Source organism: Silurus meridionalis, chromosome 17 (genome assembly GCF_014805685.1).
Source record: "Silurus meridionalis isolate SWU-2019-XX chromosome 17, ASM1480568v1, whole genome shotgun sequence".
In the NCBI taxonomy this organism is placed as follows: domain Eukaryota; kingdom Metazoa; phylum Chordata; class Actinopteri; order Siluriformes; family Siluridae; genus Silurus; species Silurus meridionalis.
This window is the reverse complement of record NC_060900.1, coordinates 10,232,748-10,246,896: the sequence shown is the minus strand read 5'-3', so window position 1 is coordinate 10,246,896 and position 14,149 is coordinate 10,232,748. Positions and strand designations below refer to the sequence as shown.

The 14,149-nt window shown below is 38.7% G+C and overlaps 1 protein-coding gene across 2 annotated transcripts in view; it reads left to right on the top strand.

The window, feature by feature from the left end:
* The first annotated feature begins 1,320 nt into the window (after positions 1 to 1,320).
* ralgps1 (Ral GEF with PH domain and SH3 binding motif 1) overlaps positions 1,321 to 14,149 on the top strand; it is a 106,433-nt gene continuing 93,604 nt past the window's right edge. The window contains exon 1 of one of the 2 annotated variants that reach the window (XM_046870595.1): positions 1,321 to 1,591. The gene's annotated coding sequence lies outside the window, so the exon portion shown is untranslated. The other variant, XM_046870597.1, reaches the window with a different exon arrangement.

Sequence of the window (14,149 nt, the reverse complement as noted above, 5' to 3'; positions counted from 1 at the left end):
GCCATCAGACATTAACCTAAAGCCGACCATCAGCTTGGTGTATCTCAGATTTTAGGTTCTTATCCTTCGTTTTTAATCTAGCTTATATATATTTCATGGTTAAATATAACCACTTTTGGAGAGAGAATGAGAATAATTATTTGGAACTGTATTGTTAACGAGACTTTAACCAGCTGTAGTTTAGGATACACGGGTAGGCACGGGTACCAAAATCTGCTAACAAGTGCACTGATTGAAGAGGCTCGTGTTGTTCAATAAAGGTTTAATTTAAGCAATTTATTGTATCAAATATTATTATTTTACTGTTGGATTTTATGAGCTGTATGGGGGGGTCGACCAAACATTTCAGAAAAAAAAAAAAAACGGCAACATATATCGGCTGCCCAGTTTTCTAAATATCGGCATCGGACAGAGAAAATTCCATATCGGTATAATATAAACAGGGTTCATAGTCATGGAGGTCTGGTGCCAGGTTTGTGTGCCGCTGTCTTCATTCCCCCACTTGATGTCGCTATTTACACTTAATTGAAAATGAACAGGCCAGACACAGTGTATCGGGACTCCTGTTTACATCCATGATCTGTTCTAAAATTGATATCGTGTCTGACTAGTGCACACAATTTTGGCGACTGAGATGCAGTTTATATAATGCTTGATTATAGAATGAATCCTCTGTAATCTTTTTTTGTGAGTAAGCGATAATCCACGGCTGGTTTGAAAACAGTTTCACGCAAGACAAATTTTCCACTGGTCACGCACATAACTAAACACAATATATTACTACTGTACATAATATTTAATTTAATTACTACAACTATAATGCAAATGTAACTCAACTGACCATAATACAGAGTCGGTGGGCGCTTAATTTGTCGATGCTTAATAAAAAAAATAAACAAAACAGTGTCTGAAACAAATTTCAAAAAATGCGTGTCAGTAAAGTGGAAAAGTGGTGGATGGAGACACCTGCAATACGCGACTTGATTGGAGGATTTGGAGCTGTCATTAATGCTTCTAGTGTAAATATTCACGCTCTAAATCAAACGTAGAAATAAAGTAGCGTGAGAAGATTACATTCATTTATGAATTGAACGAGTGAAATATACACAAATTACATTTCCATATCAAGAAAACGACTTGGATTTGCTCTCTTTAATCCCCCCAACCAGGGGAACCTACTGCCGCGTGTGAACTCGAAAAACACACGCACCTGCGCGACACGATGCTGACCTAATTCATGATTGGTTGCTGTGCACAAGGCGGGGCTTAATGGAATGATAGTTGCATGCGATTCGTCTCCGTAGCTTTCTATCAGAAACCTGATCTTACCTGGCAGTCCTGGCCGCCATCCGGTAGTAACGTGGCCCGTGAAGACACAATTACGTTCGTCCCGCGCCATAACGTGTATCACTGCGAGGATCTGCACGGAGAGGAATCGGGAATCGTTTATTCACAGTAGTGCCATTTTCCATCTACTATCCATCATCGACAGCGAGATTGGAGCAGGCGCGGTGCTCTAGTGTACAGCAAATATACATGTACAAAACCTGCTGAATCTGTGGACTGGCTGAAGACACGTTACCTTCAACGGGTGAGTTGGACGAAAAAATAAACAGTAAAGCACGTTGGACGTATTAAAACAGGATTTGCGCAAATGATGCAGAAGGAAGAAGGTGCCATTTGCACACTTGACAGTATCGCGCCTGCGCCATTGCTTTGAAAACATCCTTCACTTCGAGATGCTGTTCTTTATGTCAGTACTCGGGTAAGAAACGGATCTATGTTTGAACTAATAACACGCTTTTTTTAAACGACTCGATGACCTGTTTTTCATTCCTGGTCCGCTGTTTGTATAAATATTGACGCTAATTCTGATTGTTTGGATGGGGCTCAGTGAACGCTAGCGTCTGTACTGTAAGTCAAAATGACAGGCTTCGGGAAATGTGTGTTGTCAGCAGTGCAGGAGGAAGCTGTAGCGCTGTGAAAATCCTGCGCTTACATGCTCAATCATCACACACAACCAACAATCTGATAATGAAGTATCACTTTGTTTTCGGTTCGAAACAGACACCCATTTCCTTGTCAACGAGGAAACCTGTGTCGCTAACGCACGCCTTGGCATCGAGTTGCCTGAAAGACATACTGTAGGAAAGTCCCTGGTTTTACGTGCGGCTTCCACTTTCACATTTAAGCGCAGGGACACACACTGATACACACACTGATACACACACTGATACACACACTGATACACACTAGTACACACTGATCCACACACTGATCCACACTAGTACACATTGATACACACACTAGTACACACATACACACTCTGATACACACTAGTACACATCGATACACACACTGATGCACACTAGTATACATTGATACACACACTGATACACACTAGTACACATTGATACATACACTGATACACACTAGAACATATTGATACACACAGACTGGTACACACTAGTACACATTAATACACACACTGCTCCACACACCGATACACACTAGTACACATTGATACACACACACTGGTACACATTGATACACACTAGTACACATTGAAACACACTGATACACTCACTGCTCCACACTGATACACACTAGTACACATTGATACATACACTGTTACACACTAGTACATATTGATACACACACACACACTGGTACACATTGATAAACACACTGATACACACTAGTACACATTGATTTACACACTACTACACATTGATGCACACACTGCTTCACACTGATACACACTAGTAAACATTGATACACACACTGCTCCACACTGATAAACACTAGTACACATTGATACACACACTGATACACACTAGTACACATCGATACACACACTGATGCACACTAGTATACGTTGATACACACACTGCTCCACACTGATACACACTAGTACACATTGATACACACACTGATACACACTAGTACACATAGATACACACACTGATACACACTAGTACACATTGATACATACACTGATACACACTAGAACATATTGATACACACACACTGGTACACACTAATACACATTAATACACACATTGCTCCACACACGATACACACTAGTACACATTGATACACACACTGATACACACTAGAACATATTGATACACACACTGGTACACACTAATACACATTAATACACACACTGCTCCACACACCGATACACACTAGTACACATTGATACACACACTGATACACACACTGATGCACACTAGTACACATTGAAACACACTGATACACTCACTGCTCCACACTGATACACACTAGTACACATTGATACATACACTGATACACACTAGAACATATTGATACACACACTGGTACACACTAATACACATTAATACACACATTGCTCCACACACCGATACACACTAGTACACATTGATACACACACTGATACACACTAGAACATATTGATACACACACACACTGGTACACACTAATACACATTAATACACACACTGCTCCACACTGATACACACTAGTACACATTGATACACACTGATACACACACTGATACACACACACTGGTACACATTGATACATACACTGATACACACTAGAACATATTGATACACACACACTGGTACACATTGATACACACTAGTACACATTAATACACACACTGCTCCACACACCGATACACACTAGTACACATTGATACACACACTGCTCCACACTGATACACACTAGTACACATTGATACACACTGATACACACTAGTACACATTGATACATACACTGATACACACTAGTACATATTGATACACACACTGATACACACACTGATACACACTAGTACACATTGATACACACTAGTACACATTGATGCACACACTGCTTCACACTGATACACACCTAGTAAACATTGATGCACACACTGTTCCACACTGATACACACTAGTACACATTGATACATACACTGATACACACACACTGGTACACATTGATAAACACACTGATACACACTAGTACATTGATACACACTAGTATACATTGATACACACACTGCTCCACACTGATACACACTAGTAAACATTGATGCACACACTGTTCCACACTGATACACACTAGGACACATTGATACACACACTGCTCCACACTGATACACACTAGGACACATTGATACACACACTGCTCCACACTGATACACACTAGTATACATTGATACACACACTGCTCCACACTGATACACACTAGTATACATTGATACACACACTGCTCCACACTGATGCACACTAGTTTACATTGATGCACACACTGATCCACATTGATACACACTAGGACACATTGGTACACACAGTGTTCCACACTGATACACACTAGTATACATTGATACACACACTGCTCTACACTGATACACACTAGTAAACATTGATACACACAGTGTTCCACACTGATACGCACTAGTATACATTGATACACACACTGCTCCACACTGATACACACTAGGACACATTGATACACACACTGCTCCACACTGATACACACTAGTACACATTGATACACACACTGCTCCACACTGATACACACTAGGACACATTGATACACACACTGCTCCACACTGATACACACTAGTAAACATTGATACACACACTGATCCACACTGATACACACTAGGACACATTGATACACACACTGCTCCACACTGATACACACTAGGACACATTGATACACACACTGCTCCACACTGATACACTAGTATACACTAGTATACATTGATACACACACTGCTCCACACTGATACACACTAGTAAACATTGATGCACACACTGATCCACATTGATACACACTAGGACACATTGGTACACACAGTGTTCCACACTGATACACACTAGTATACATTGATACACACACTGCTCCACACTGATACACACTAGGACACATTGATACACACACTGCTCCACACTGATACACACTAGTATACATTGATATACACACACTGCTCCACACTGATACACACTAGGACACATTGATACACACACTGCTCCACACTGATACACACTAGTATACATTGATACACACACTGCTCCACACTGATACACACTAGTAAACATTGATGCACACACTGATCCACATTGATACACACTAGGACACATTGGTACACACAGTGTTCCACACTGATACACACTAGTATACATTGATACACACACTGCTCCACACTGATACACACTAGTAAACATTGATACACACACTGATACACACTAGTACACATTGATACACACACTGATACACACTAGGACACATTGATGCACACACTGCTCCACACTGCTCCACACTAGTACACATTGATACATACACTGATACACACTAGTACACATTGATACACACTGATACACACTGGTACACATTGATACACACTAGTACACATTGATACACAATGCTCCACACACTGATACACACTAGTACACATTGATACACACACCGCTTCACACTGATACACACTAGTACACATTGATACACACACTGCTCCACACTGATACACTAGTATACACTAGTATACATTGATACACACACTGCTCCACACTGCTCCACACTAGTAAACATTGATGCACACACTGATCCACATTGATACACACTAGGACACATTGGTACACACAGTGTTCCACACTGATACACACTAGTATACATTGATATACACACTGATACACACTAGTAAACATTGATACACACACTGCTCCACACTGATACACACTAGTATACATTGATACACACACTGCTCCACACTGATACACACTAGGACACATTGATACACAATGCTCCACACACTGATACACACTAGTACACATTGATATACACACCGCTTCACACTGATACACACTAGTACACATTGATACACAATGCTTCACACTACTCCACATGGCTCCACACTGCTGAAAGACAAACTGCAGTGCTACACTGTATCTTTGCTTGTGGGTGGGGTGGTGCCCTAAAGCGTACACCTTCTGTACTTCTAATGTGTATCTTTAACCTAGAAAGAGTGATATGGATACATATTAGTAAAGGATTACTGTAAGACAAGTGTTTCACACTCATTTTGTGTCAACTTTTGTTTTTATTGTTTAGTTTTTTTGGTTAAGTGGGCAGGAGCAATTTGTTTTGGTGACAACAAGGATAAAAAATAAAGATCTGTGATTTAAATACCTATCTAAAATAAACAAAATAGGCACAATTTGTATGTACATATGTGCTGTATAGATAGAATAGAATATAATAAAATGTGGGGTAGTATGCATATTTTTATTGCACAATGAGGAGAGCATTTCACTGTTCATGAAGTAGATTGCCTGGAAGAAGAAACTTTTCAATGTGTTGATGTAGCTGCTAGGACTAGTCATAATCCATTATAAATAAATGTAGTAATTTTTTAAAGTTTTTTGTATTTTTTATTAGATATCACACATCAGGAAAAATAGGTAGAGAACCATATATAGCAAGTGGTGTTATAGAATACTTAAATAAAAGATAATTTGTTATAGGTGATGCAGTTTTTGTTTTTTGGCTGTCAGTGAATGGTCCATTCTCGAGTTAATGCAACTAAAAAAAGTCATACTGGGTGTGTTACTTCTACTCTTCTACTGTTCATCTGACTTTTCATTTCTGAACTGATATTACATTTTTTTAAATTAATTATATATATATTTTTCTTTTTCTGAATAATAATATGTTTTGTTTAAAAGTTTGGAAGCAATTCAGACTGTTTGAGGCATGTATTTGATAAAGGGCTGTGTTTTTGTTTTGTACTAGTTTAAACTTAGTTTATATGGATAGTTTATATTATATAAAAGAATTAAATAAGTAACAAAATACATTTGCATACATACCGGATTTTCCAGACTATAAGCCGCTACTTTTTTCCCACGCTTTGAACCCCGTGGCTTAAACAATGAAGCGGCTAATTTATGGATTTTTCCTGGGTTTTTCTTGGTTTTCACAAAAAAAAAAACTGAGCCCCATAACATTAGACCAATGAAATTGCCGAACGGGTTTAGGTGAACCAATGAAACTTTATATTAAATCAGATGCGCTCCCACTGAATCGGGCCGCACCACATCATAAATATGGATGAGGTTCCTCTGACGTTTGACCTGCCGCTCACTCGGACTGTCTATAGGAAATGCAAGACAAACTGACTGTCCTATGTTTCCAGGTGAAGAATGCACAAGATGCAAAAGCTGTACCATTGAGGGTACTACCTTTTGAGTACATGTAGTATACAGAAGCAACATTTAAATAGACAGTACATTGTTGCATAATGCATGTCCTATTAATAAGATGTTAGAGGGCTAGTTTATTATGTTGTATATAACTTTTTTTAAATATAGAAGTAAGATTAATTGGCTTAAATTGATAGTCAGATTTTATACACCGAACTGTTAAATTATTAGCTACAGATGTTGCTAGTTTCTTATGCTCATTATTGTAAGGGCAATTTTTTTTTTTGCCTTTACAAACATGTTTTGCATGCATGCACGCACAGTACACAAACCTTTTCAGGATCACATTAGATCAGTACTGCCTCATTTATAAGGCTATGCAAAATTTATTATTGCAGCAGTGCACATCAAAGTTGTACACAAACCACAGTGGCAAATCTTATACTCTCAATTCCACTGTGTTGATACTGCAGAGGTAAGTCATAACAAGCAAACTTGCATCAGCATTTTATAGCGAAGTTCCTCATCTCCAACTGAGTTTCAGCTTCTCTCAACAGACCTGCTTTAACTATAGTGAGGGCTCAATAATTAGCTTATTAATTAAATTAGGTATATTGGGAGCAGTGAAAAATTAACCTTCTACAAGACAGTGGCTCCCCAGGACTGTCATTGAGAAACTCTGCTTGTACAGTATCTCAGCTTTTTTTGCATTCAGTGTTAGATTAGTGTCAAACCCAGCCATTAGGGTTGCACAAGCCAGTGCACTCTTAGTGCCGGTCCCAAGCCCGGATAAATGGGGAGGGTCGTGTTAGGAAGGGCATCCAGCGTAAAAACATGTGCCAAATCAAATATGCGGATCACAAAAGAGAAATTCATACCAGATCGGTCGAGGCCCGTGTTACCAACGACCGCCCCAGGTATCGTTAGCCAACAAGGTACCGGTGGACATTGGGCTTTTGTTGGCCGAACAAGGAGAAGGAGACGAGGAAGACGTCTACAGAGAGGGAAAGGAGAAGTGGAGGAGAGTGGAGGTTAGGGTTGGCACTTTAAATGTTGGTACTATGACTGGTAAAGGGAGAAAGGTAGCTGATATGATGGAGAGGAGAAAGGTAGATATGTTGTGTGTTCAGGAGAAAAAGTAGAAAGGGAGTAAGGCCAGGAACATTGGAGGTGGGTTTAAACTGTTCCATCATAGTGTGGATGTAAAAAGAAATGGTGTGGGGGTGATTCTGAGGGAAGAGTTTAGTAAGTGTGTAGTAGAGGTGAAGAGAATTTCTTATAGGGTGATAAACAAGAAGGACTATGGACTATGATGTTTGGGGATGATTTTGTTATTTTTGGTGAGAGTAGGGAGCAGGTTGAGAAGAGCCTGGAGAGGTGGAGATATGCGCTGTAGAGAAGGGGTATGAAAGTCAGTAGGAGTAAGACCGAGTACATGTGTGTGAATAAGAGGGAGGGCAGTGGAGGGGTGCGATTGCAGAGAGAAGAGGTGGTGAAGGTGGATGAGTTTAGACACCTGTGGTCAACAGTGCAATGTAATGGAGAGTTTGTTAGAGAAGTGAAGAAAAGAGTGCAGGCAGGGTGGAGTGGGTGGAGAAGAGTGGCAGGAGTGATTTGTGATAGAAGACTATCTGAAAGAGAGAAAGGGAAAGTTTATAGGACTGTGGTGAGACCTGTGATGTTGTATGGTTTAGAGACAGTGGCATTGAGTAAAAGCCAGGAGGCGGAGCTGGAGGTGGCAGAGCTGAAGATGTGGAGGTTTTCGTTGGGAGTGACGAGGATGGACAGGATTAGAAATTAGTTTATTAGAGAGACCGCGCATGTAGGATGTTTTGGAGACAAGGTGAGGGAGGTGAGATTGAGATGGTTTGGACATGTGCAGAGGAGGGACATGAGGTATATCGGTAGGAGAATGCTAAGGATAGAGCCACCAGGAGGGAGAAAAAGAGGAAGACCAAGGAGGAGGTTTATGGATGTGGTGACATGCAGGTTGTTTCAGTTGAAAGAGGCAGATTTAGAGGACGGGTGTATGGAGACGGATGATCCGCTGTGGCGACCCCTAATGGGAGCAGCCAAAAGAAGAAGAAGAGGAAGTTAGATTAGTGTCATGTGTCCTTTCTGAGACATGCAAAGCTTTATTTTATATTGAAAAAAAATACAAATCTTATGGGTTCAATGGTTTGCCACTCAAGTTTTTAGTTTGTTAGCTTAATGGTTGTCTTCTAGACAGTGGTTTTCCTAAAGGGTTCTTTCTGAGGTTCTTTAATTTCTCAAGATAAACTTGCACATGGACTTATGATAAATGTGCCAGATAAACAACAAAATGGTAATTTGCTTGTTTACTTATTATTTTTTTTTATTCTTAAAGTGAAAGGATTTATTCAGCATCTTTTCAGCAGGCTGTAAGCTGTTTTTTCCCACCATTTTTTTTCTACGGGAAAGTCTTCAGGGTGGGGACCTTTTGCGGTTTCTCAGTAACATAAGCTGCGTTTTTATTCTCTTTATGAATTTATCAACAGAATTTGTTTAGGGAAATGTTCTTAGAGACATTCCATTCCATTAAATGTATAAATGAATAATAACCATGACGTTGTTCTTAAATAAATAAATAAAATCAAAACTGTTGGCAAAATGGTGTTGCATAACACAGAATGACACTTTGTTTTGCGTTGGACGGTTTATTAGAAGATAATCAACTTCAGGGTGGTAACAGTTACTCCACAATGTGTCAGTTCATATTACACCACATTACACCATTGTATTTTACACATTTTTAAACTGCCCTAAAGTGTGAATGATTATGCAAGCTCCCAGTATTCCTGGGATCAGCTTCAGTTCAGCAGTATACCTGACCAGGAAAAAGCATTTACAGAGCTCACAAAATTTATAGAAAAAGGAATCACACTTTTCAAATACATATTAAGTGTATGTTATCAGATCTTGCAATATCCAGCTAGGAAAAATCTATATTAATAATACTTTCATGTCTTTGATTTTATCACTGTCGTTTAAAACCATAAACATGTTTCACCCTTTCAATATGCTCTCTGAGGTAGTATATAAACTCTTTTGAAATATGGTTTAAAAATCCTTTTTCATTTCTCTGAGATTTCAATAATCCAAATGAACATTTACTAGCAAAGAAACTAATACCTATAATTATGCTAATGCTTCCTTTAACACCACCCGCTCCAACACTTTTTACATTTCTCTGGAGCAAACAGAAAAACACATTTAAACTTATTCTCACACATTGACCATTTTAACAGGCTTCTGTTTAGATGGATTTTGTAGGCCATCTGTTGCTATGCCATCTGTTTCACAGACACTCTTCACAATCCAATAATGAAAAGATACCAGCATTACAGCGTACCGGACTTGTTCGTGTATGCACGGTGGATGTTTTTCACATTTCATGAGAACACATTTTTATGCACATTTTGTGTTAAGGGTAGGAAGTAGGGGGTTGTACATAGCAAAAGATGTGGCTACTGCCAGTAATTCTACACCTGCAAGTTTCACTATATTAAATTAGCTGTATACTATGTACTGGTAATCTACTACCCTGCAGAGTTTATACGCACAAAACTGGTTATAGTACTCAGCCCCTTCCTAAAAGAGATCCAGTTTAAAAAATTAGGGTTGGAAACAAACACTGCAGGGAGCTCGATGACCAGGAGGTAAACAAAGGTAAATTTAATAAAAGGGTAATGAACAGGGTAGAAACAGTGTAGGTCTACTTACATGAGACTGAAGACAGAACAAAGTGCATGTTTTTTCTTTTTTTACTATTATTAGAAACAGTTCTTATAAGTTCTTCTTACAAGGAATTATTGAAATTATTTCTGTTGATGAAATAAAAGCAGTTTTTCCTGTTGTTTTTTTTATCCTGTTTCCTGTAGTTCTGTAGTTGAAGTAAAGAGCAGTATCCTCCATACCTGTTCCTACCTGCATGTAAATGTACAAATTAAAGCATCTAAGTCCGATCTAGACTATATTGCCAAATATTTGTGGACACCTGGTCATAAGCATAGTATGTGATTTTTAAATATTGCAATCCACATTTTGTTTCAATTTGTAGCTATAAGTCCCTCCACTTATAAGATGTTTCACTAGATTTTGGAGTGAAGGCCACTCAAGAGCTTCCTCTCCAAACCATGTAAACAATATGTTCATGGAGCTTGCTTTGTGCAAAATATTATTATACCGCTTTCGAAGACATCTTATACAATTTTGTGCCTCCAGCATTGTGGTAACAGTTTGGAGAAGAATCACATATGGCAGGAAAGGTCAGGTGTCCCAATACTTTTGTCCAATTACTATATATATATATATATATATAATATAAAATATTCCATTATAACCCTATTGATATAATAAACATTTGATTGTCACATCTGCATTATATAGTACTCACTGCTTTGTTCAATTGTTATAACAACAATGCCATTCGAGACACTTCATGTATGAACTAGAAACATTTTCCACATGTGTGCAAGAGCTTATGTGGAAATACAGACTCTATTCAGAGTGTAGCAGGGGAACATAAAACTGAGGTGTGTCTTAGTTATGTAAGCATGTTTTCGATAGGTCATGCTAAAATATATTATTTAGGCTATACATAGGCTGTATGATATGCCACTTATCAGGTTTTACAAGTCTACAATGTTGTAATTTGTGCTGCAATTTTTAAACAATTGTCATGGTAGAGTTTTTTCCAAGCTATTTTCCAGACTGATTCAGGATATCTTGTAATATTTGTCTGTTTCTTTGAGTTCAATTAATTTTTATTTCATTTCTATATCGCTTTTAACAATCAACATTTTCACAAAGCCATTTTACAGAAATAAATACAGAATATGCAGTTTACATTCAGGGGTTTATCTCTTATAATCAAGTGGGAGGCAATGGTGGCAAGGGAAAACTATTGAAGTAACCTTGAGAGAAACCAAAAACAAAAGGGAACCCATCCTCAGTTTGGGTGAACGAGAAAATCCATTTATTATAATTTCATCATTGTTAAGGTTATCAACTATTTACTTGAGTGCAACTGTTTTTGCCAATTGTAGTCCTACGCCATTGCAGCAGAACTGTTTGTAAAAAGTAATCTCATGGTTTCTAAATGGAACTTTGCAAAGTAGTCTCATGTATTTTTACTCTATTCATGTATAGACATCCATTTTACTTTCAATATTCATAAGAAGCTCTGGTTTTGAGAATGAAAAGTATCTCAAAGGACATCCTACTGGGTTTCATATGGCTTTCCCCCTCCCATCCAGCTCTTGAAATGTTTGTCTGGTACATCTTCATGACACTCACATCCAGTCTTTTTTAAAATAGGGCCTTGTGTAGTTAGTACTTAGATGATGTGCAGCAGCTCCTGTAAGAGGATACCCCCCACATACAACCACACAAATGATATTACCGTAATTTCCAGGCTATTAAGCGCACCCAAATATAAGCCGCACCCACTGAACTTGACAAAGATTTATTTGTTATTTATTTTGAACATAAATAAGCCGCACCTGTCTATAAGCCTATGTCTACATTAAAACTAATGAACTTTACACAGGCTTTAACGAAATACAGTGTCTGTTACACGGCTTGTATCTGAACAGTAGCCTACAAAGAAAGTCATTGGTTAATGTCTTCCTCCTTCCTTTCACAACAATTTATCTCGAGAGTTTTTCTTTTGGCATCGTTGTGCGTTTAAAAATCACCATCAGTGAAGCTTTTCTCCTGATGCCGTGCAGCTCAGAACACAGGTGAAGTGCGTTTTTTCATGCCCGGTTGTTTTCAGCATGACGAATGATTCGCATTTCCTGTAGACAGTCCGAGTGAGCGGCAGGTCAAACGTCAGAGGAACATCATCCATATTTATGATGTGGTGCGGCCCAATTCAGTGGGAGCGCATCTGATTTAATATAAAGAGTTTCATTGGTTTAACTGAACCCGTTCGGCAATTTCATTAGTCTTATGTTATGGGGCTCAGTGTTTTGGCGTGAAACTTGTGAAACCGGGAAAAACCCAGGAAAAATCCATAAATTGGCCACTTCGTTGTTTAAGCCGTGGAGTTCAAAGCATGGTTTCACAAACTTCAAGCCAAATAACTGAGCGACATAACATTAGACCAATGAAATTTTCGAACGGAAACGAAAAAACACACCTCACCTGTGTTCTGAGCTGCACGGCATCGGGAGAAAAAAAATATTTTTTTAAACGCACGACGATGCCAAAAGATAAACTCTTGAGAGAAATAGTTGTGAAAGGAAGGAGGAAGACAGTGAACAATGACTTACTTAGTGGGCTACTGTTTAGATACAAGCTGTTGTAACGCGTTGAGTCTGGGTAAAGGGAGAGCTCGCTAACTCCAGTTGCAACAGAAATCATATAAGCACAGACAGGTTTCCAAAACTCGTGCTTTTTTATTTTTCTTGGCAACAGCGTTAAGGGTTAGTCAAAGAAACTTAGAAATCAGCATCAGAAAATAAGGACATAATCCTCGGTCTCCACACATGCAGTAATACTGGAAAAATGCAGTGCCAGGCTATTCCCAAAATACCGCTATGCTCCTAATAGAAGCGCAACATATTTCACCCGTTACACCGTGTGTAACGTGTCTTTCATAAAGCCTGTATAAAGTACATTAGTGTAGACACCTGCGGCTTATAGACAGGTTAGGCTCATTTATGTTAAAAATGAAAATGTTTGTAAAATTCAGTGGGTGCGGCTTATATATGGGTGCGCTTTATAGTGCGGAAATTACAGTAATTCACCAGTGCTTATTGGCATTCTTAACCTCTTAGATGTAATTTAACACCCTATTATGTTATCTATTTCTTTTTCAGACTACGTTTTAGTGTTCATTTTCACTCACTTTTTTCTTTTACTCTAACGGTAGAGTCGCTCTTAACTGTGTTATAGGAGTTTCTGTTCAGTAATTGGGAGCTTCTAGACCCTGGAGTGTT